We start from the raw sequence: 22,330 nt of genomic DNA on the forward strand, positions 1-22,330 counted from the left end.
CTCGTGCCCTAAGTGTTGCCGACACGTGCGAAAAAGGCCAGAGCTCTGACGTTCATGTAAGGTATTAGGTGTGTTAACGATGTCACACTGGAACCTATTTTTACCACGATTCTGCCCAATGCCATTGTGGATGTTCCTCACAATGGGAAGGTTGTCCGCACTCTCTCTTACGCCTCATTTCACCCCTTCCCACGACGCCTCTGTGACGGTCAGATACGCTGTACCTTTTGATTAAATCACACGAGTTTCGTGTGCGTGGCCGAGGAAAGCATTTCAGATACATCACCGTTGAGAATCGAAATTAAAAGGGTCAGCGGGTGGCATAAGGGGCGTAAGTGAAACTCCCCTTCCCTCCGGACGTCGCTTCCCGCACATTTCGCGGTCAAAAACGACAATTTGCAGTGCAGTGTGCGTCAGGACGACTTTGTCGGCAATCTTTGACACGCTTGTCACTCTCCGGACGGTTCAAATCTTCTCCAAGGACATCGTGTGCCTGCAACCCCACTGAAGGTGATCACACCCCCTTGGAGTGTAAAGTTGTTCTGGTGTACATGGTGGAACCATAGCCAATAGACGGAATCTGAGCCTCTGCTTCTACATCTACGTGATTACTGTGCTATTCACAATAAAGTGCCTGGAAGAGGGTTCATGAACCACCTTGAAGCTGTCTCTCTACAGTTCCACTCTGGAATGACGCGCGGGAAACGAGCACTTAATTTTTTCAGTGCGCGCTCTGATTTCTCTTGTTCTACCGTGATGATCATTTCTCCCTACGTAGGTGGGTGCCAACAGAATGTTTTCGCAATCGGAGGATAAAAGTGCTGATTGAAATTTCATGGAAAGATCCCATCGCAACGAAAAAGATAATTAATGATTGCCACTCGAATTCACGTATCATGTCTCTGGCGCTGTCTCCCTATTTCGCGATAGTACAAAACGAGCTACCCTTCTTTGAACTTTTTCGATGCCAACCGTCAGTCCCACCTGATACGGATCCCACACCACACAGCAATACTCCAGAATAGGGCGGACAAGCGTTGTGTAAGTAGTCTCTTTAGTACACCTGTTAAACCTTCTAAGTGCTCTGCCAATGAAACGCAGTCTTTGGTTTGTTCTACCGACGTCGTTATCTTTGTGATCGTTCCAATTTAGGTTATTTATAATTGCAATCCCTAAGTATTGAGTCGAATTTACAGCCTTAAGATTTGTGTGAATTGTCACGTAATCGAAATTTAGAGATTTTGTTCTAGTACTCATGTAACTTTGTATTTTTCTTTATTCACTCTCTATTGCCACTTTTCGCACCATACAAATATCTTATCTAAATCATTTTGAAATTCGCTTTGGAAATCTCATGACTTTACAAGACAGTAAATAACAGTATCATCTGCAAAAAGTCTAATAGGACTACTCAGATTGTCTCCCATGACGTCAAAAAAGTTTTGCATCATCTCGGTTCCGAGAGTTCCGGAACCTGTACTGAAAATTGGAGTAGAGATCAACATAAACGTCATTTTCCCCCTTTTAATTTCTCATGAAAACCACATATTGCATGTTGTACCACTATACAGAGAGACCTTGAGAGATGGTGGTACAGATCACTGTACACACTGGTACCTCTGATACCCAGTTGCACATCCTTTTGCATTGGTGCATGCCAGTATTCGTCGTGGCATACTATCCACAAGTTCATCAAGGCATTGTTGGTCCAGATTGTCCCACTCCTCAAAGACGATTCGGCGTAGATCCGTCAGAGTGGTTGGTGTGTCACTGTAAGTAGGCTGTTTAGGTTTTCTTATTGGTAACGCCACATAGCGCTCTGTATGAAAAATCACTGGCTGTGCTGTGCGCAGTCTGTGGCTAGTTTGCATTGTTGTCTGCCATTGTAGTGTTGGGCAGCGGCAGCTGGATGCTAACAGCGCGTAGCATTGCGCAGTTGGAGGTGAGCCGCCAGCAGTGGTGGACGTGGGTAGAGAGATGGCGGAGTTTTGAAATTTGTAAGAATTGGTGTCACGAACTGATTTATATATTATGATTATTAAGGTAAATACATTGTTTGTTCTCTATTAAAATCTTTCATTTGCTAACTGTGCCTATCAGTAGTTAGTGCCTTCCGTAGTTTGAATCTTTTATTTAGCTGGCAGTAGTGGTGCTCGCTGTATTGCAGTAGTTCGAGTAACGAAGATTTTTTTGTGAGGTAAGTGATTTGTGAAAGGTATAGGTTAATGTTAGTCAGGGCCATTCTCGTGTAGGGATTATTGAAAGTCAGATTGCGTTGCGCTAAAAACTATTGTGTGTCAGTTTAAGCACAGTCGTGTATAGATTTTTCAAAGTGGACGTTTCATCACGTCGTTCACAAATAGCCCTTTTCAAACTATCCCAGGCATGTGCGATAGGGTTCATGCCTGGAAAACATGCTGGCCACCCTAGTCGAGCGATGTCGTTATTCAGAAGAGAGTCATTCATAAGAAGTGGATGATAGGGGCGCGAATTGTCGCCCATGGTGACGAATGCCTCGCCAATATGCTGCCAATATGGTTGTACTATCGGTCGGAGAAGGGCATTCACGTATGTACAGCTGTTACGGCGCCTTCCATGACCACGAGCGGCGTACGTCGGCCCCACGTAATGCCCCCCGAAACAGTAGGGTACCTCCAGCTCGCTGCACGCACTGGACACAGTGTCTACGACGTTCAGCCTGACCGGTTGTCTCCAAACACGTCTCTGACGATTGTCTGGTTGAAGGCATACGGGACATTCATCGGTGAAGGGAACGTGACACCATTCGGCATGTTGTTGGGCCCATCTGAACCGCACTGCATGGTGTCGTGGTTGCAAAGATGTACCTGGGCATGGACGTTGGGAGTGGAGTTGCGCGTCATGCAGCCCATTGCACACAGTTTGAGCCGTAACACGACGTCTTGTGGCTGCACGAAAAGGATTATTCAACATGGTGGCTTTGGTGTCAGGATTCCTCCGAGCCGTAATCCGCAGGTAGCGGTCATCCACTGCAGTAGTAGCTCTCGGGCAGCCTGGCCGAGACATGACATCGACAGTTCTTGTATCTCCGGATCTCCTCCATGTCCGAACAACATCGCTTTGTTTCACTCCGAGATCCCTGCACATTTCCCTTGTTGAGAGTCCTTCCTGGCACAAAGTAATAATGCGGACGCGATAGAACCACGGTGATGACCGTCTAGGCATGGTTGAACTACAGATAACATTAGTCGTGGACCTCCTTCCTGGTGGAATGACTGGAACTGATCAGCTGTCTGATCCCCTCCGTTTATTAGGCGCTGCTCATGCATGGTTGTTTTTATCTTTGGGTGGGCTTAGTGACGTCTGTGGACAGTCAAAGGGGCTGTGTCTGTGATACAATATCATCAACGTCTATCTTCAGGAAGCCTGGGAACTGGGGTAATGCAAAACTTTTTTGATGTGTGCAGATGAGGAATAATAGAGGGCCTATAACACTTCCTTGGGTAATTGCGGATATTACTTCTCTTTTACTCGATGAGTTTCCTTCTATTACTACGAACTGTCGGCTTTCTGACAGGGAGTCACGAATAGAGTCGCACAACTGAGGCGATACTCCATGGGCATGCAGTTTGGTCAGAAGACGCTTGTGGGGAACGGCGTCGAAAACCTTCTGGAAATACTAAGAATATGGAATCAGTCTGACATTCCCCGTCGATAGCGCTCATTACTTCATGAGTATAAAGAGGTAGTTGTGTTCCAACAAGAACGATATTTTCTGAATCCGTGCTGATTATGTGTCAATAAATCGTTTTCCTCGAGGTAATTCATAATTGCTAATGCGTCAGGATTGGCCAGGAGGGTAAATCTGTAGGCACCCGTAAAGAACACATATTTCTGTATGCATGAAAGTTTAATGCCGTAAACAGGCAGGCCTAGCGAAGCCGCCCGGACTGAACGGGCTACCACCCAAGAAGGCAGGTTTGGAAGCTGCCAGCAGAAGAGACTGAACGGCGTGTCCGTTCCCGGCAACTGGCCGCGGTTCCATCCCCACTTGACCTCCTCCAAGCCTCCCTATTCGTCGGTCAGATCGTAAGACACACAGTTCTGTAGTGTTACCTCGTCAGCAACACTTGCGTTAAGCTGCTGATAGTTCAACACGTGAGTTTCAGGGTGTTTCTATCTGGTTTTGGGCAACGTAACTGAGACGCTGCAACTTACCGCCACGCAGAGGGCACTGACGAACATGAAGTGGAAAATAAAAATCAAATATTTATACTATAGTTCAATTCTTTTATCTTGGCGGTTCGCCCATGCCCGCCCAGACGCGGGAGATTGCTGCATTGCCAGTTGTACGCGCCAAGAGAAGCAGCGCCATAGTATAGTTCGCAAATTTACGTTTAGTGGGGGAGCGCGCAGTTTATGAAGTAAAGCCACCATCGCCGCATTAACCATTTCGCTGTTACAGAGACGTGCTTCCCGCATTCCGCGATGTGCGCAATTTTGTTATCATTGCACTGCTCGCCTGTGCAGACACATGGTGTTTCGACTGCTTTGACACACTTTATAATTCGATTTCACAAAAACTATTTGGCCCAAAAATTTGATTTTCAACATCTTCTTGACTGATACCTTCTCCGCATAAATGACTTAATTTTGTTTCGATGTTCAACGCAGTTCTTGTGCAGCATTAGATGTAGTAAACCATTGCACGAAATTTTGAAGAACTTGCAGAGGTAAAAGTCCATAGCGTATACTTCCCGTATGGTCGATTTTAGTGGCCACTAGAAATTTCAAAAAATTACATTCAAACGAATAAAATTCATAAAGTAAGACACTTCGATATTGTTATTAAAATAAAGAAAAGGTTTGAACTCAGAACCCTTCGCTTAAATCTCCCGTAGGACTTTAAAATATCACGCAAAACACCGACAAACACTGTTGGTATGATTACGAATTACTCACGTTTCGTCGAAGTACAATACGAAATAAGCAATTACCGCTGTTCTTTATTACGAAAAAGCGGTTACTGAGAATGATACAAACACCTTTCATTGCTATCGCCAGAATTAGGAGGCTTATTGCTTGTTTGGTTTAATTAATAAATAGAGTATGAAGCAATTGGTATAAAGAATGCTTGTTCCAAATTTTCTATAAAAGAATGTCTGCTATCAAGACATTGCTTTTGTTCAGTTACTTATGACTGAACGTTTCTAAAACTGAAGACACTCGTCCGTGCTCTGCACTGCAGTCGAGCTCTGGTAACGTCGTTCTCTGTTCATTGGCTGTTTTGTGACGTCAGATGCGCAGAACGAACCTAAACTCGGCCGCCGTCATAAATGACGCGCACTTTAGTAAACCCATTCAATAACGCCCTCCACTGTACACCCTTCTCCCCTCCGCAGGAGTGAAGCATGGGGGGGGATGGTAAATTGACAGTTACTAAGCGGCTTCAGCGAACGACGGCCTTACATAAACAATACATCTCGGTTATTTATGTTTTCGTGTTAGATTTGTATTAAAAATGACAATAATTAGGTGATGGATGCTTACTTGACAAAATCTGGACGCCAGCGGATGGTGCGGCGGTGTCGTGGGACGCTGCGAGTAGCGCGCTGGTTGCGGCGATCAGCTGTTGGCGGTGGCAGCGGCGGAGGTCGCTGACCGCGGTAGGCAGAAGCGCGCTGTGACGCACTGCAACTTCTGCCGGAGCGTATAAGCGGAGAGTTCCGGAAGGGTCGACGCACAGATCAAGAGGAAGGAGTGCGGAAGGGGTTAACACTGGTGGAGCACTTCGCACTCATATTTTGTTGCCTCTTCTTTTGCCGGCCGGAGTGGCCGAGCTGTTCTAGGCGCTTCAGTCTGGAACCGCGCGACCGCTACGCTCGCAGGTTCGAACCACGCCTAGGGCATGGATGTGTGCGATGTCCTTAGATTAGTTAGGATTAAGCAGTTCTAAGTTCTAGGGGACTGATGGTCCCAGATGTTAACCTTCATGCGCTCGCGCTAGAAATAGTCATGGGGGCGGACGCGCGGGCGGTCGGCCAACTGCCCGAGAGTTTTCGTCAATCTCTTGAGGTTTTCCGTTTTTAAAGGTCATATTTCCATAAGGTATCGACGTAGGATATCTCACACAATATTGCAAACACATTTGTAATCAAAATTATTAATTTATCAATAAAATATACAATGGAATACAAAAAGGAAGCCAAATACCCAAATGAAATATAAGAACATTTCTTTAATTGTAATATCTTGGGACTATACAATGTAATACTTAAGACTAGAATTATTCACTGTCAACTCGTCACAAGAAAAGCTAATTTTGCTTTGAAAAAAGGCGTTGTTGTCGGCTTCTAATCCCTTTCACGTACTTCAGAGTTACTGCTTCCTTCTGCCAGTGCTTGACGTGCCAATTTTTGCCTTCCAATATAAATATTCGTTTACCTTACGATCCCTTCTACCATTTCGGGAGTTGTTATACACTGAAAACTTTCCAGTCGAGTTTCACATTGTCTGGCTTCTCTTCTAGAACCTGGTAGAGTTTTAATCATATTTTTTGACTTTGATTTTGTGCTGGTAATATTGGCACTACTAGCCCAAATAGTTTCCATGTCCTTACCTATATAAAATTTGAAGTCATTTGTTGGTAGCTCTTGTTGATCGATGTCATTTTCTCCCCCGTTTTACAAATCGATTTCCGACTCACTCTGATGAATATCATCTTCAGTCCTTTCTTGTTGATAATCTGGGTCATCGGAATCGTCATCTTCTAGGGATTCCTCCTGGCCTTTACCCTCTGCTTCCTCTCTCTCCAATTCAGCCAAGTTTCTATGTATGACATCAGACGTAAAGTTTCGTCTTTCCCTTTAAAAAATAAAAATAATTGTTATTTTTACGAACAGAAATTTCTTAGAATGTCGAAGTGCTAAAGTAGAAAGAAAAACAGAATTTGTGAATGGCAAAATTTATAGAAAGTGCGAGTAATGCGCTTTCACTAGAGAATTGGAAGAGTCTATAAAATTGAGGAATTATAGGGGAATTACAAAAAGAAATACTTACATTCCGAAGTAGACGAGTAGAACAAAGTCTCGTAAGCGCTCGGAAGGAGGTAAGCAGACCGAAGAACGTGTTCGGACCTATTTGAACTTGTCCTGAGAAGTAGAGAGGTGCGACTTGGACGAACTTTGAGCAGCATCTGTCGGAAAAAGGTGCAGCTAGAGAATACATGTCCCTCCCGCCGCCTCGTTACCTTTTTGTGGAGTAAGTATGGCGCGAAATTGCAAAAAGGCGGTCACTTCACCGCCGGCGCGAGTGCGTGAAGGTTAAGTCCCATTGTGCTCAGAGCCATTTGAACCTCTTCTTTTGGGTAGATTTTACCTATTTACTATTCCTTTCTTCTTACTACTATCTTTTACTGACTAGTACAGTATGGGGGCAGCAAGGAACACTCTTGCTCCCATTTCACAACTTAACATGGTATTCCCTAGGAGATTGCTGTTCAGGGAGGTCAGAAGGGGGCGACCGAAGTCGCGCAAAAAGTCCTTTTCTAAACGCTACTCGTGGTGAAAAGCCAATAAAGATATTTTCCAGAGGGGTGTATATACAGAAGTAGGACAAGCGTGCAAACACCTCCTCAGCGACGGCAGTGATATTACATGCAGAGCTATTATATACTGAACCGCTACCGTTAAGTAGCACACGGTAGGGCTGGGTTGCTCGAAAGTATTCGTAACAGAGTTATATTCTTTATAATACTCTCCAAACATTGTCACTCAAAACTTATACAGTGAATGGCGAATAAATCATATGAAAATTAGAATTAATTACGGCAGAAAAGGTGAAGAATAGGGAGTAAGTGGTATCGTTCAGGGCCGTGACTGGTTTATCGCAAGACGACAACTGTGCCGGTCCGCGTGTTTGCACCATGCTTTGCTTACAGTAAGCTTTCACTGGTAGCATAACATGCAATTTTAACGACTTTGTATCAACTCGCTACATGGTAAAGTGAATCATGGCTAACAATTTTGCTCTGCCCTCGGGCTGGCAGCATAAAACAGACCATTTAACATCACCCACAACAGCACACACATAACCTCTTGCCTGTACACAAATCAACTTACAGGGGTAAAACAAATCAATTCTTTTTCGTCATCAACAAAACTTCGCTGCCCTCTGGGGACTAACAGACGGAAATCATCTCGTATCGTCGTGCATTGAGTTAACCAATCAAGAAACTACCACTTACGAGAACAGAAGGTATGGACAGAAAAAGAATAAATAGTTACGGAACAGTCCAAAGAACTACATCTACATCCACATTTATACTCCGCAAGCCACCCAACGGTGTGTGGCGGAGGGCACTTTTCGTGTCACTGTCATTACCTCCCTTTCCTGTTCCAGTCGCGTATGGTTCGTGGGAAGGTCGACTGCCGGAAAGCCTCCGTGCGCGCTCGAATCTCTCTAATTTTACATTCGTGAAATCCTCGGGAGGTATATGTAGGGAGAAGCAATATATTCGATACTTCATCCAGAAACGCACCCTCTCGAAACCTGGACAGCAAGCTACACCGCGATGCAGAGCGCCTCTCTTGCAGAGTATGCCACTTGAGTCTGCTAAACATCTCCGTAACGCTTACCAAATAACCCTGTGACGAAACGCGCCGCTCTTCTTTGGATCTTCTCTATCTCCTCCGTCAACCCGACCTGGTACGGATCCAACACTGATGAGTAATACTCAAGTATGGGTCGAACGAGTGATTTGTAAGCCACCTCCTTTGTTGATGGACTACATTTTCTCAGGACTCTCCCAATGAATCTCAACATGATACCCGCCTTACCAACAATTAATTTTATATGATCATTCCACTTCAAATTGTTCCGCACGCATACTCCCACATATTTTACAGAAGTAACAACTACCAGTGTTTGTTCCGCTATCATATAATCACACAATAAAGGATCCTTCTTTCTATGTGCCGGCAGCGGTGGTCTCGCGGTTCTAGGCGTGCAGTCCGGAACCGTGCGACTGCTACGGTCGCAGGTTCGAATCCTGCCTCGGGCATGGATGTGTGTGATGTCCTTAGGTTAGTTAGGTTTAAGTAGTTCTAAGTTCTAGGGGACTAATGACCACAGCAGTTGAGTCCCATAGTGCTCAGAGCTATTTGAACCATTTTTCTATGTATTTGCAATACATTACGTTTGTCTACGTTAAGGGTCGGTTGCCATTCCCTGCACCAAGTGCCTATCCTTTCCAGATCTTCCTGCATTTCGTTGCAATATTCTAATGCTGCAACTTCTCTGTATACTGCAGCATCATCCGCGAAAAGCCGCATGGAACTTCCGACACTATCTACTGTAAGGGTAGACGTTAGTAGCAACGGTGTAGTGAGGGGATGACGGGCGTATGGTCGTGTTTACTCGTCATCTTGATCGGAAAAAGTGTAACAATGAGGGGTTGCGTTAATAAATGCCTACAATCAATGCGTAGGTGGAATTCGCTATATGTAGGGGTTTCGTAAGTGATTCGCTGAATCGGAAGTTTTACTACTGACGTTGGGTTTCAGGAAGAAAAGGGATTTTACCAACGGGAAAAATCATGTTGCGTTTAACGCGGAGTTTATTCTGGGTATATTCGTGTACAGCCGTCCGCGATCGCAACTCCAGGGTCGCTCGACATACTGGCCAGCGATTCCGACAGGCCCACCCGCGGCGAACCGGGAACGTGTCGTGTTAAAGAGTAAGGAATGGAGTATACTCGGGAACAGCCTCAAGTAACTGGTTTCGGAATAAAACTGATTCAGTGGTGATACCTTCTAGTTGCAGGGTACGGAGATATGGTATCGGATACACACGTCTACTGGATGATCGGACACTTGCTCGGATAACTAGCCGAAACGAAAATTTTTGCAACGGTAATACCTCAGAAAGTAGTTTATGTGCCACTGCAATCAAGGGAGGAGCGTTACCCCTAGAAAACGGCTGGAAAAGCGTGTCTAATATACAGGGTTATATTAGTTCTTGGCCGCCCGGAGAGGCCGAGCGGTTCTAGGCGCTACAGTCTAGAGCCGCGCTACCACTACGGTCGCAAGTTCGAATCCATCCTCGGGCATGGATGTGTGTGATGTCCTTAGCGTTTAAGTAGTTCTAAGTTCTAGGCGACTGATGACCTCAGAAGACATTTGAACCATCAGTTCTTGTTGTCCTGCCGGAAGGCGTAGCCAAATTACCCTTCCCTGACAGAAGGACGGAAAAAGACAGAATATAAAAGTTGACCAAGCAGTAGGGTAAGAGATAAAGGGGAGGGCAAAAAAAAGAAAAAAAAATTATATATATCATCAGCGACTGATGCGGCAGTAGGGTGTACCGCCCATAGGGACTTCTACAGCAGAATCGGTCGCCTACCGCCGGCCTAGCAGGAGTGTAAGAAACCGATTCAACTAAATCTGGCCTCAACTAAACAGGTCTGGTCTAACGCCCTCGGTGGGGGCCTAGCAGGAGTGTAAGAAACCGATTCAACTAAATCTGGACTCAACTAAACAGGTCTGGTCTAACGCCCTCGGTGGGGGGGGGGGGGGGCAATGACACTTAGTAGAAAGAGATAGGAAGGCGATCGGTTTACGCAAGCGAAAACTGAAAGAATAAACCGATCAGCTGGGCACTCTTGAGGGAGCTAACCGCAACATGTAAGGCACACGGCCCTGGATGGGGGAGGTAGAAAGTAATGGTTTAGGTGGGAACGAGCAACTCAAAGCAAAGGTAGGAACCCGTTGCAATGCATGGGCGAGGAGGACATAGGGCGTTTACATCTCGTGGGGGTTAATTACTACAAAATGCCTAAGATCCCTGCAATAACAGGATGAGTTATGAAAAACAGTGGCGCGAACTACTGCAATAGTGTACCATAATCTACTGTAGTGTACAGTATCAACAAGATAGCGCGTTACGGTGCTTGGACGATGACGTCACGTCATGGGCCCAAATCATAAAAAAACAAGTGCTTTTTTCAGCGGGAGCTTCCATCTTTGAGCATCATAGGCGTGTTTGTTTGAATAAACAAACAGGTGTCTCTTACTTCCTAAACGCACGGCGGGGCACTGTACCCAAATGGTAGCGGTGTCGATTTTCGTGCTCGCTCGTAACAACTTCACTTCCTCAATCAATTACTTCGTAAGAAGTAGGGTGAATAACAGCGAAACCTAAATTCGTCTGCGTGAACTCTTAAATGTGTAATACGCAAGTGGAGTGCTTGCCACTCTTAATTTACTTGGGTGAAACTTAATGACATCTCTCCTATCGCAAAATCTCTCTCGCTTACCGCTCTGCAGCGAGAGGGTAGCGCACTTCTTCTCAACTTCAGGAGCGCATTCAACTCTTCTCTTTTGGGTATTTTATGTAACTCGGGTGCTTCACTCACTTCTAAACGTGCCAGTCCGGCTCTGGGCACGAACATGGGTCATAATAGGATTCTAGAATCCGTAACTCATTAAGTCGTTTATCCCGACTGTAGGGGGAGTCTTATATGATGGGAGTATTGGTGCAAGGCAATATATCTAAAATCCAGAGCTGTGGTGGGCCTTTACATACTGGGGTTGGCAATATAAGGCACAAGTATATATTATACAACACAAATGACATAAACTATAAAAATACATGCAAGCAAAACAATGCGATATAGCAAGGGCGTTGCTGAGCAGAAAAATGATGATAAAATGTACACCTAATATACAACCATAAGCGAAGAAAAAAATATATAAGTTATTGACACCAATTATTAACTAGCTATCAACTGACAACGCATAATGGATCGGACATCGCTGAACACTGTTAAGCATGCAAAAAGCATATAATACAGAATGGTGAAAAAATTTATCAGGCTCTGTACTGGGGGAAACAGGTAGCGTTATGAAGCTGGCTGGAGGCAGAAACAGACAGAGGCGACAGAAGCAAGTTTGAAGTTAGTGCTGAGATAGCAGCAGTGTGCGCTGTGGCACGTAGATAGCGGAACAGCTGCGAGGCACGTGTAACGCTGTGCTAGCCTGGAGTGGCGCGTTCTGAGTAAACGACGCCTTGGGGCCTTGTAACGAACCAGTTGCAAAACTTAGTCCATAAAAATTAGTTAGATTTTAGCGGATTTAGTGATTGTTGCGAATAATATTGACCAATGAAACGATAAAGAAGTGCACACGCACTGTATAAGCCTTTAACATATTTTTACAAGAACTGAATACATTAAGAAATAAAATAAAGGGTACACACACTGTAAAAGTCTTTAGTATTTTTACATGAATTATACATATCAAGAAGTGAAATAAGGTGCACACGCACTGTAGAAGTCTTTAACATTTGTACATGAACTGATCACATTAAGAGATGAAATTAAGTGCACATGCACTGTGTAAGTTTTTAGCATAGCATTTTTACATAAACTGGGAAAGAAATGGGAAGTATAGCATCATGGTTGTGGCACAGTGGGTTGCACGTAGCTGCACTGAAAGTCTATATCTCTCTACAGAAGCACAACACAAAGTGAGACAATTTGAAATTCTCATCACTGAAATATTTATCAGTGTAGCCAAGACACTGAAATGTTGCATTAATATTCAATGTTATCATTTTGGTAGTACATTAGGTACACCAAACAGTAGGATCATAATAACATCTCCTTCGGTCAGAGTGGTGGACAACTTGATGTCAACACCACATTCTTCTATAATTCATACTCTTACATCAATGTAGAATTAGTACAAAAACCAAATAGAGTGCTCCATGATCATGAGGATGGACAGGACATACAGATATCACAGTAATTTGTGGTAACTAGATCAGAAGGTGAAGGACACATTAAGTCATATGATAGTCATCATTCAGAATTACACTAGTGTATCAACCGATTTGAGTAATTATTGGCACTCATTCGATAGGTACAAAGCATTTATGTAGTACATATGGAGTATTATGTAACATCATAAGTCATTGCATTGCAGTAATCATTGGCATTCATTGGCCAGTTACAAAACATTGATGTAGTATATGTGGAGTATCACAAAACATCATTCATAAGTCATCTCATAATAGTAATCATTGGTATAGCATTCACACAAAAGTCATGTCATTACAGTAATCATTGGCATTCATTTGCCAGTTACTAAACATTTATGTAGTATGTATGGAATATTACAGAACATTATTCGTAAGTCATCTTATTACAGTAATTATTGGCACTCATTGTCTATTTACAAAGAATTTATTATGCATTATTCAGAAGTCATCATTCAAAACAAGAGTTATTGCGTGTAGCAGCAAGTTACTAGTGTTTATATATGCAAGTGACATAAGACATATTTAAAATGTAAGACATTGGAACTAGTATACTCAAGGTGTTAAGTTGAATAATACATAGACATAATGGAATCAATACATCAGAAAATTTTGCATTATATTTAGGACTAGAAATATATATTAAAATGGTAGCATTATTTAGTTGTATACTGGTAATAGTTGGGACTGGAAATAAAACATTTTTTTGTGCTAGTAGTGCATTGCATTGGGATCGATAATCAATTGCTGGGGTATGAAAGTATTTGCTTTTGATTTATTGCTGAAATAAGGATTAATAACCTCATTCGTCATGAGTCAGTTGTAGCAAGGTTATGAAACAAGTAGAGTACATGCGATCACATTCATAAATGATAGACACAACTTGGTAAAAAAAAGTGGAAGTAGTAGAACACGTTTAATAACTAACTGTTCATAGCATATTAATATCATGAAAAGTTCTCCTGGAAAAAATACAAAATGGATTATTGACCTGAAAGAAAAAAAAGTGTATATTATGCTGAAGAAATAGTAAATTTCGAATTAACAGGTAATGAAACATGTACTTAATATGTACGTACTCTGTCTTTCCCAAGACATTCAATCATTATACTATGTGACATAAGGCATACTGTCAAAATGAACTGCAACAAATACTTAAATAACTACATAGCACTTCTTAACTAATAGAAAATATGTAAACTCCATCATTATCATCATCTGCAAAGAAAAAACTTCATTATTCATATTACCATATTCTTCATACAACTATTCATCATTTATTATCATCTGCAAAGAAAAATGTCATTATTCACATTACCATATTTTTCATATAACTATTCATCATCATTTATTATCATCTGCAAAAAATTGACACTTCATTATTCATATTCATATTACCATTCTCCTCATACAAATATTCATTATCATTCATTACTTCATATATTATAGAGTTTCTTACTTTTAGCAAATTTCATCACTTAAATTAACATGTGCAGTTCTGTCTGATAGCCTGCATCAATCGCCTCGTATTCTGAAAGAAAAATAATTAGTTAAGACTTCTATTATGCAGTGTGTATAGTATATTCTTGTTAATGCTTGTTAATTCTGATCCATTTACTTTTCATGACATGGTATCGCATTTTCTTTCGTTCATTCCGATGGTTAAACTTCCACTTCATAGTAAACCACTGTGGTTGTTTAATTTATTTCTTTTACACGTTATTGCTTTCTGAAAATGATTAACATGGATTAATATCTTGCATTTAAATCAGATACCCTTAAATAAAAACTTGTTTCTAGTGATATGACTAATCACATAGCACAGCATGACAGAAATGGTATTAGGTCAAAATCATAGACAATTTTCAAGTGAAAAAATTTACACACAGTATCATAATGTAGTAGAAAAAAATGTAGATTAGTCAATATATTGAGATATCATAAGGAAAAATGTCAAAGTCAACTTGTTTGTTAAATCTTAAAGATTTCATATTGCATACAGACAAAATTCTACTTTCGATCGGCAAACAATCATACATACACAAAAAAAATGGAAAACGTGCACGGTCTGATATATAACGACAAGAAAAGCGACCTGCTAACTTTACCTTGCTAGGCAATTTACAAGAAAAAATATGACCATCATCAGTAAGTAGTCACATAGATATAATGACATAAGTGGTCATATAAAGGTCAAGAAATGGCATTACAATGTCATAAATCGTAAAGTATGTTCATTCACTAAAGGGTTTAATATTGGAAATATGTTGATTGCCCTTGGTTTTTCTGGTTCTCAAAGTTTCGACGTGTACTACATTGAGGTGAGGAATGCTGCGAATTCTATATGGATACAGTATAGATCTTACGATAACGCTAAAAGGACCACACCAGCTGCAAGTTTTAGCGTGAGATTTTACGCGTCTCTATTACTTTGCAAACTTTAAAAACATTGCCCCACCACGAAAAGTATATCGTTTCTCATTGGACAGACAGAATTTTTGTAGGCCGAGCTTAAGGTTAACATTGAGACCCATTCAGGGAATATTCGTTCACATTTTTGTTGAATGCAGTTGGTTTTTACCATCCTGTATTAAAACATATGCTTTTATCAATAGTGTAGTTTATAAACAAATGACATGTAGAATTCAGAAGAGTTCAATCATGTGTGGTCTGGCGTCTCCTTACCAGCAACAGGTCCCAGGTTCAGTGAGACTAGCGATGATATAACCAAATACTTAATGATTTCAGCTAAACTGCACTCAGTTTCGTAGTATAAATTTTTTTCTAAAGTTATACATAGTCGAAAACAGTAGCTGCAGCGATAGATAGTAAGAAAGTATTCAAGAGAGACATTATAGCAGAGACAATAGCATAATTAAGTTACGAATTTTAATATTGTTAGAATTACGTTTTCTCTCAAATGCAAGCCCACAGGTGGCGGATACATCGTTGACAAGTTGGTTCTGACCCAACAAGTAAGTGAATGGTTTGTCAAGTCGTGTGAACAAAAAGTTTATGAAACGCGTGAGATCGTATGAGCGCATGTTGACGCGAAGTAGGGCGCGTGAATTGCTTTTAAAACAGAAAATAAGGGATTCGGAGTGATTAGGAATGGCAGATCAAGACCTTGACCGAATTGAGGTCGAGACCCAGCATGAAAATGGACAGAGAATAGAGGACAGTACAATAGACGATGCAGTATAGCGAGAAATAGGACATATAACGCCCCATAACGAGGATAATGAACGCCAAGGCACAGAAAACCTAGGTCACCATACGACAGAGTAGTAGGAAAGTAGAGAAGCAGTCGATGAGGATTCTAACTTTCATCTTGAATACGTAGAACCCATAGTACAAGTAATCAGAGCTCCCTCACCACAGAGTACAAGGAACGTGAGCAGAAACGTGTCACAGAACAGTTCAATGCAATCGGTTGCGAACCAACACTTGGGCGAAAACACAGAGCGTAGGTCGTCGGAAAAAAACGAAATAGAACCCACCAATCTGGCAGAATTATTACAACAAATTAAGGAAACCATGACAAGGAATAATAAAGACATAGAGAACCAAATTCAAATTCAGAATGCAGAAACCACGAGACAAATTCGTGAGATTAAAGAACAAAACAAAAAAATCAGTTATACCTAAGTTGTATTGAAGACGAGGCAAAAGAATCTCGAGAAGTGATAGGAAACTTAATAACACGTCACAATCAATTGAGAACAGACATTGACAAGGTACAAGCGGACGTACAAACATTGCGTAATGACATTCAGGACGAGATCAAAACATTACGTAACAACACCCACGGAGAAGTCAAGAAAGTAGAGGAACAGATAAACGAAATTACTAGACAAGCAGCAGGTACAGCGCGTGAAATTGTTGAAAACAGTGTGTTACACAAACGTATCACAAAAGCAGCGCTGAAAAGATATGATAACCGCATAGTCAAAATAGAAGCGCAAACGAAGTGACAATTTCAGAAATTGCGAACAGAGTTGTTGCAAACCATTGAAGAGCGTAGTGAATAGGATCGAACCAGCACAGAGTTTGCAACCACATCCGTATCTGTGACAGCACTGGAAAAACAAGCAATTAACAAAGATATTACGCATTTGCGATTCCTATCACAGGCGGAAAGTAACATACGTGAAATCAGACAGCCTGCCCAGCAACAAACACATTTCGAAATTCTTGATCAACAAACGTCATCACAAACACATGCAGAACCACAAATGTATGTTTCAAGACAGTCTGGATCGTGCAATGAAGCGTCAAGGTTAGCCAGACAAAATACCCAACCAATACGTGACAAGGGAAAGCCAGGTCGCGAAGTGTACAGTGCAATGCATTCAGCTACACGTTCACAACCCATGGAAGAAAATTATTGCGTACCACTCCAACGATACTAGGAAAGGGCAGGCGAAAGTTACAGAGGACAATATCCAATGAATGTACCACAACCGGAAAGAACGACGAGAGAAATGATCAGAAACAAAAGTGGTGAAGAATAGCGAATTTCATATGGAACTATGACGAAGTACCACAACGATCATTTCCCCACAGTCAGATAATTTCAACACTTTCGAGAAGTAAACTCATTACATCCACGAACTTTTATTGATCAATTCCGAGTAGAATTACCAGAACACTGGACGCTAGCACACAAATTAGACTTTATATGTGCACACATGTCAGGAATAGTGGCAGAAACCAAGCAGAATGTAGCAGCGGCATGCCGATCGTACGAAGATTTCAGAGAGAAGTTTCTCTCACGATATTGGTCCAGCGAAGCACAGCACAGAGTGAAGTACGAATTATTACAGAAACCATATTTTGAAAATTCAGGAGAGAAGAGTCCCGTGAAATTTTTCGAATTAATGGAAAAGAAAAGATGTACCATACAGTGACGGAGAGTTGATTAAATTATGCGCGATGAAGCTACCATTGAAATACCAGCAATCATTAGTAGGTCGTGGAGGCAATGACGTCGAAGCATTTAAAGGTATTCTAAGGGAACTAGAGTTCATATTTTCGGAAGATGACCCAAGAAAAAGACGAAGCGCACGTGAAAACGAAAGCAAAAAGCAATGGAATCCACAAGACACAGTACGAAGAAACAATAATTACGTACCAAGTGATAACTTCGCACCAAGAAACGACAATAGATTTCAACAAAGAACCGGTTATGGATTTAGTAGAGAATATGGCAATAACTATAATTCACCCAGGAACGGCAACAACCATTACAGAGGGAATAACGACAACCGGAACTGGTACTGGAGAATCAATAGACCGACAAATCATCAAAAAAGAAACCACTATCAACAGGCTAAACAAGAAAATCGAGTACAGATAGAAGAGATGGAGGTAAGACCATCATACTCCGATAAACGTTCGAATTGACAGCTAAGTGCCCATGTTAAAGAGAATGACGCACCGACCCAGGACAATTGCAGTACCTTGAACAGAGAAGTAAAAATCTTATCACGAGAAGAGAAGAAGGAAGAAACAAATCCGCAGGTATCAGATGAAAACGAAGACAAGAAAATAACAATATCGTGTTGGGACGAAATTAATTGGGAGACTACTGACGAGGAAGATGAATTACCAGGGGCATGCACAACGAATGTAGGAGTAAAGGACAAAGTAATGAGTATTGCAGAGCTATTTGAGATGGAAACCAGGGAAAGCGAATTCAATGAGGATAATGCGCAGTCGACAGAAGTTGAAAATAAGTTCCAGTGGGCACACAACCCAACGTATATAATGAAGGAAGTTATGAAGCGGTAATTAGAGCATTTAGATGCGATTATGTGGAAGTAGCGACGAAGAAGGAGAAGATAGACGAGGATGAGGAAAAAGTAGAGGATGTTGAAGAAAGCGTAAATGAAGGAAGATATAGAGAAGAGGAAATAAAAGACAGAGAAGTAGCAGTCGAAACTTATCCTACAGAAAGTTCGAATTCACTAGGGAAATTCCTAAAAAGACTCAAGTATGATTCAGTGGAGGATTCGTTGATGCAAGAAGAAGAAGAACAGAAGCAACCCTTTTAAATTCAACCAATTGTGAAGGCCATGGTAAAGCATATCCCAGTCAATATTGTAATTGATGGCGGAAGTGAACTGACTGTGACCTCAGAAAATTTATTCATGCAGTGAAATGCCAGTGAGGAATTGCCATTTCTGGAAACATATAAGATTAAAGTAAGAGGTCCTATTAGAAACAATGCTGCAGAAGTTACGAGACAAACAAGGTTAACTCTTTCATGCCAAGGTCAAAAGATCAAAGCCAACTTCATGATTATACCTAAACTAACTGTAGACTTGATTATAGGTGCAGATTTTTTAAATAAAAGACGAGCAATAATAGATATGGGGAAAGGTAGCGTAACATTCGGGAATGTCACACTTCTCTTTGAGCAAAAGCTAAAATTAGAAGTAATACTAGTTATAAACAAACAATTAAGAATGACACGAGATAAAGAGGATGAAGAATTAGAATGGTATGCACAAAAGAAGGAATTGCCTCAACTCATGTTAGAAGTCCATAAAGAAATCGAAGAAAAATCGCAAGAAGTTCAAGGTACTTCGGAACACAGTAAAAGAGAATTAGAGGGTATTTTACGAGATAAAGCAGAGGTATTTTTACCCAAGACTGGCAGTATTAAACACTTACAGTATAAGTTTGAATATTAATTTTATTACTGGTAAATAATCAGCACAATATATCAAGATTATCTTGCAGCTAAGATCATCAGGAGAAAGAAGAATGAAGAGAGGAAGGTGGGAAAAAGAAAGTAGTTTCAATAATAACACCAATAATACCATAGATTAAGGTGAAGGGATAAAGTGTAGATAGTCTAACAGCATGAAATACTAAAATGCTATACACCATGACACTACACAAAAATAAAAAACGAATTTGAGGATTCTTGAATAGATGTTAAGACTCCAAATATCTTGGAATTGTAACATGGAAAGGGCGCCGAAATTTGTAAAGCTTTTTAAGAAGGCGTAAAACAAGTAGGTACTAGACACATATTAGATGATTATAAGTAAAACTTTTTGTAAGAACCATTGTAAAAACTCCAGCAAGGAAGAGATGCAACGACCCACAAGTTGCAACGCAAAAAGTATCAAGAAAGAAAAGGACGTAATTAGCAAGACATGATTCCTACAAGACAGAAGCGTCGAGAGAAGGGAAAGGACAGCGAGACCAACAGAGTGACCTTCTTGTAGCGAAAGTGGGCAACAAAATTTGCCTGCTAGGTGGAACCCTGCTGGGATGCGACGGGACGCCGAACGCCAGAGGGTCTCCAAACGCCCCCACTCGGCGGAGCGAGCAAAAAACGGCCTGACGAGAAGACTGCTTGGGCAAGCCACCACTGGCAAAAAATATGTGTAAAAGTCACACTACTGCTATTAAACAGCACTCTGATGCACGAAACTCAAGAAAACTTCCACGAAGTAAAAATGACACGCCCAAACAATTTATCAAACTGTTACTAGGAGGAGAACTTCAAAGCGACTAGTTATCAATAAATATTTCCAGATCCTGCCCAGAGAAGAACCAAGAAGCAAGTAAGAAGCAGAGAAAAAGCAGGAAGAACAGAAGTTGGAGATTCGCAAGATCAAGACCAAGAAAGAAGATGGGTGAAAAATAGATGACATACCTTCCCAAATCCCTATCCTATTGTGAACTAAACGTTTGCGAAGTATTACAACGAAAAACGACCGCTTTCAGCGACACATAACGATGACTTTCACACATACAAAGCCTGTAAACCACGAGATTCTGCACTCACAGCTCCATTCCATTATGGGACCTCCACAACAGCAACACATACTTGCAAAGCCAACAGGGAACGATGAACAAAGCTGTACATCAAATACGTGCCCACATCCATTTCACTCAAGTCCATCACCTTTGTGCAAAGCATTCGCCACCCTAATGCTTAAATATTCATAGAATTGTGTGAATGTGTGAAATCAAATTATGTGATGTAGGAATTGTGCAAAAGAAACATGTGAAAAACTAAATAAGTTAAGCCCACCAGACAGCTAATAAACTACAAAATAACAGTCATTGACTATGGACTTAAGTAAAAAATAGACTATCAATAAAAATAAGTCATTAGTTCTGAAATGGACAGTATATAAAGAACAAATGTAAGGCATAATAAACACTAAAACAATATGCCACTTATGTTCTCCTCATAAAAATAAAAGAATAACTATATTTTACTTATTTTCTCATTATAAAAACAAAGAATAAAAAATTATTTTGTTGGATGTTTTCCCTTTTTTAAACATTTGTACCATTTTTTAGGATAATATCTCAATGCCTATGTATGTATATTTCTTTGTCAAAGCAATTCTTGGAAATAATTCTTATTTGTTAGTGTAACAATGATGAAATGAGTGTCTAGAAACAAAAACATTTTACTTGTACATGATATTTAAAAAATGTGTTAGGAATAGATTTTACTTAATTACTACATTTATAAAAACAATATATCTAAGAAAACCGACGTGAAAGACTCTTCACTTTCGATAACAGACTTCTTAAAAAACAAACTTTCCACTTAAATAAAGAAAGAAAATAATTAAAAATTAATAATAGCATAAAAATATTCTTCTCTTGTCATTTTTAATTATAATGTGGAAGAATATAAAAATATAAATTAGTAATACAAACTAGCATAGAACAGAATAACGTGGCTGAACAGTACACAACAAAATATAGATAAATTAGAACATTTTTAACTGACTTAGACAACGATTCTATCATTCAATAAATTCAGTGCAAAAATTAAGTTCGAAGGGTGGTGATATGTAAGGTGTCAAGCAAATCCAACACCTTCCATGAAAACCCTGACGTGATAAGCAAATCCAGTAGTATTTCACATAGCTCCGAATAAATCGTGACATTAAATTAACCAAAATAATACGAGTAACTAGAGAGCAAATGGAATACCACAGACTAGCACAAGAATGGCTAAATGCATGTCATACCTTCCCACCGTGAGACAGACGCAGTTCCGAGGGGAGAAACGTGAACAGAAGCCGAGAGCAGAACCGTGTTAAGCTAGAAGGCCCTACGATAAGGGACGGACTGGACCCCCATGTCGCCAGCTAACCACTAGCACAACGACAGCTGCAAGTTTTAGTGTGAGACTTTTACACGTCGCTGTACGTCAAGAACCACCCCCGCCCATGTTAAAAGCTAGAGCCCTCCAGAAAAACAGTGTAGATCTTACGATAACACAAAAAAAGGAACACCACCCACAAGTTTTAGCGTGAGACTTTCTCGCGTCTCTGTTATGTTAAAAGATAGAGTCCTCCAGAAGAACAGTACAGGTCTTAGGATAACGCTAAAAGGACCTCACAAGCTGCTAGTGTTAGCGTGAGACTTTTTCGCGTCTCTGTTACGTTGCAAACTTTAAAAACATTGCCCCAGCATGAAAAATATAACGTTTCTCATTGGATAGACAGAATTTTTGTGGGCCGAGCTTAAGGTTAACATTGAGACC

The 22,330-nt window shown here is 41.0% G+C and overlaps 1 long non-coding RNA gene across 1 annotated transcript in view; it reads right to left on the minus strand.

The window, feature by feature from the left end:
* Window positions 1-6,252: 6,252 nt before the first annotated feature.
* LOC126272056 (uncharacterized) overlaps window positions 6,253-22,330 on the minus strand; it is a 28,120-nt gene continuing 12,042 nt past the window's right edge. The window contains exons 2-4 of the long non-coding RNA XR_007549165.1: window positions 7,039-7,174; window positions 6,599-6,843; window positions 6,253-6,511 (exon numbers count right to left, since the gene is read on the minus strand). This is a non-coding gene — a long non-coding RNA (uncharacterized LOC126272056). The remainder of the gene's footprint in view (window positions 6,512-6,598; window positions 6,844-7,038; window positions 7,175-22,330) is intronic.

The sequence above is a fragment of the Schistocerca gregaria genome, chromosome 5, assembly GCF_023897955.1.
Source record: "Schistocerca gregaria isolate iqSchGreg1 chromosome 5, iqSchGreg1.2, whole genome shotgun sequence".
NCBI lineage: Eukaryota > Metazoa > Arthropoda > Insecta > Orthoptera > Acrididae > Schistocerca > Schistocerca gregaria.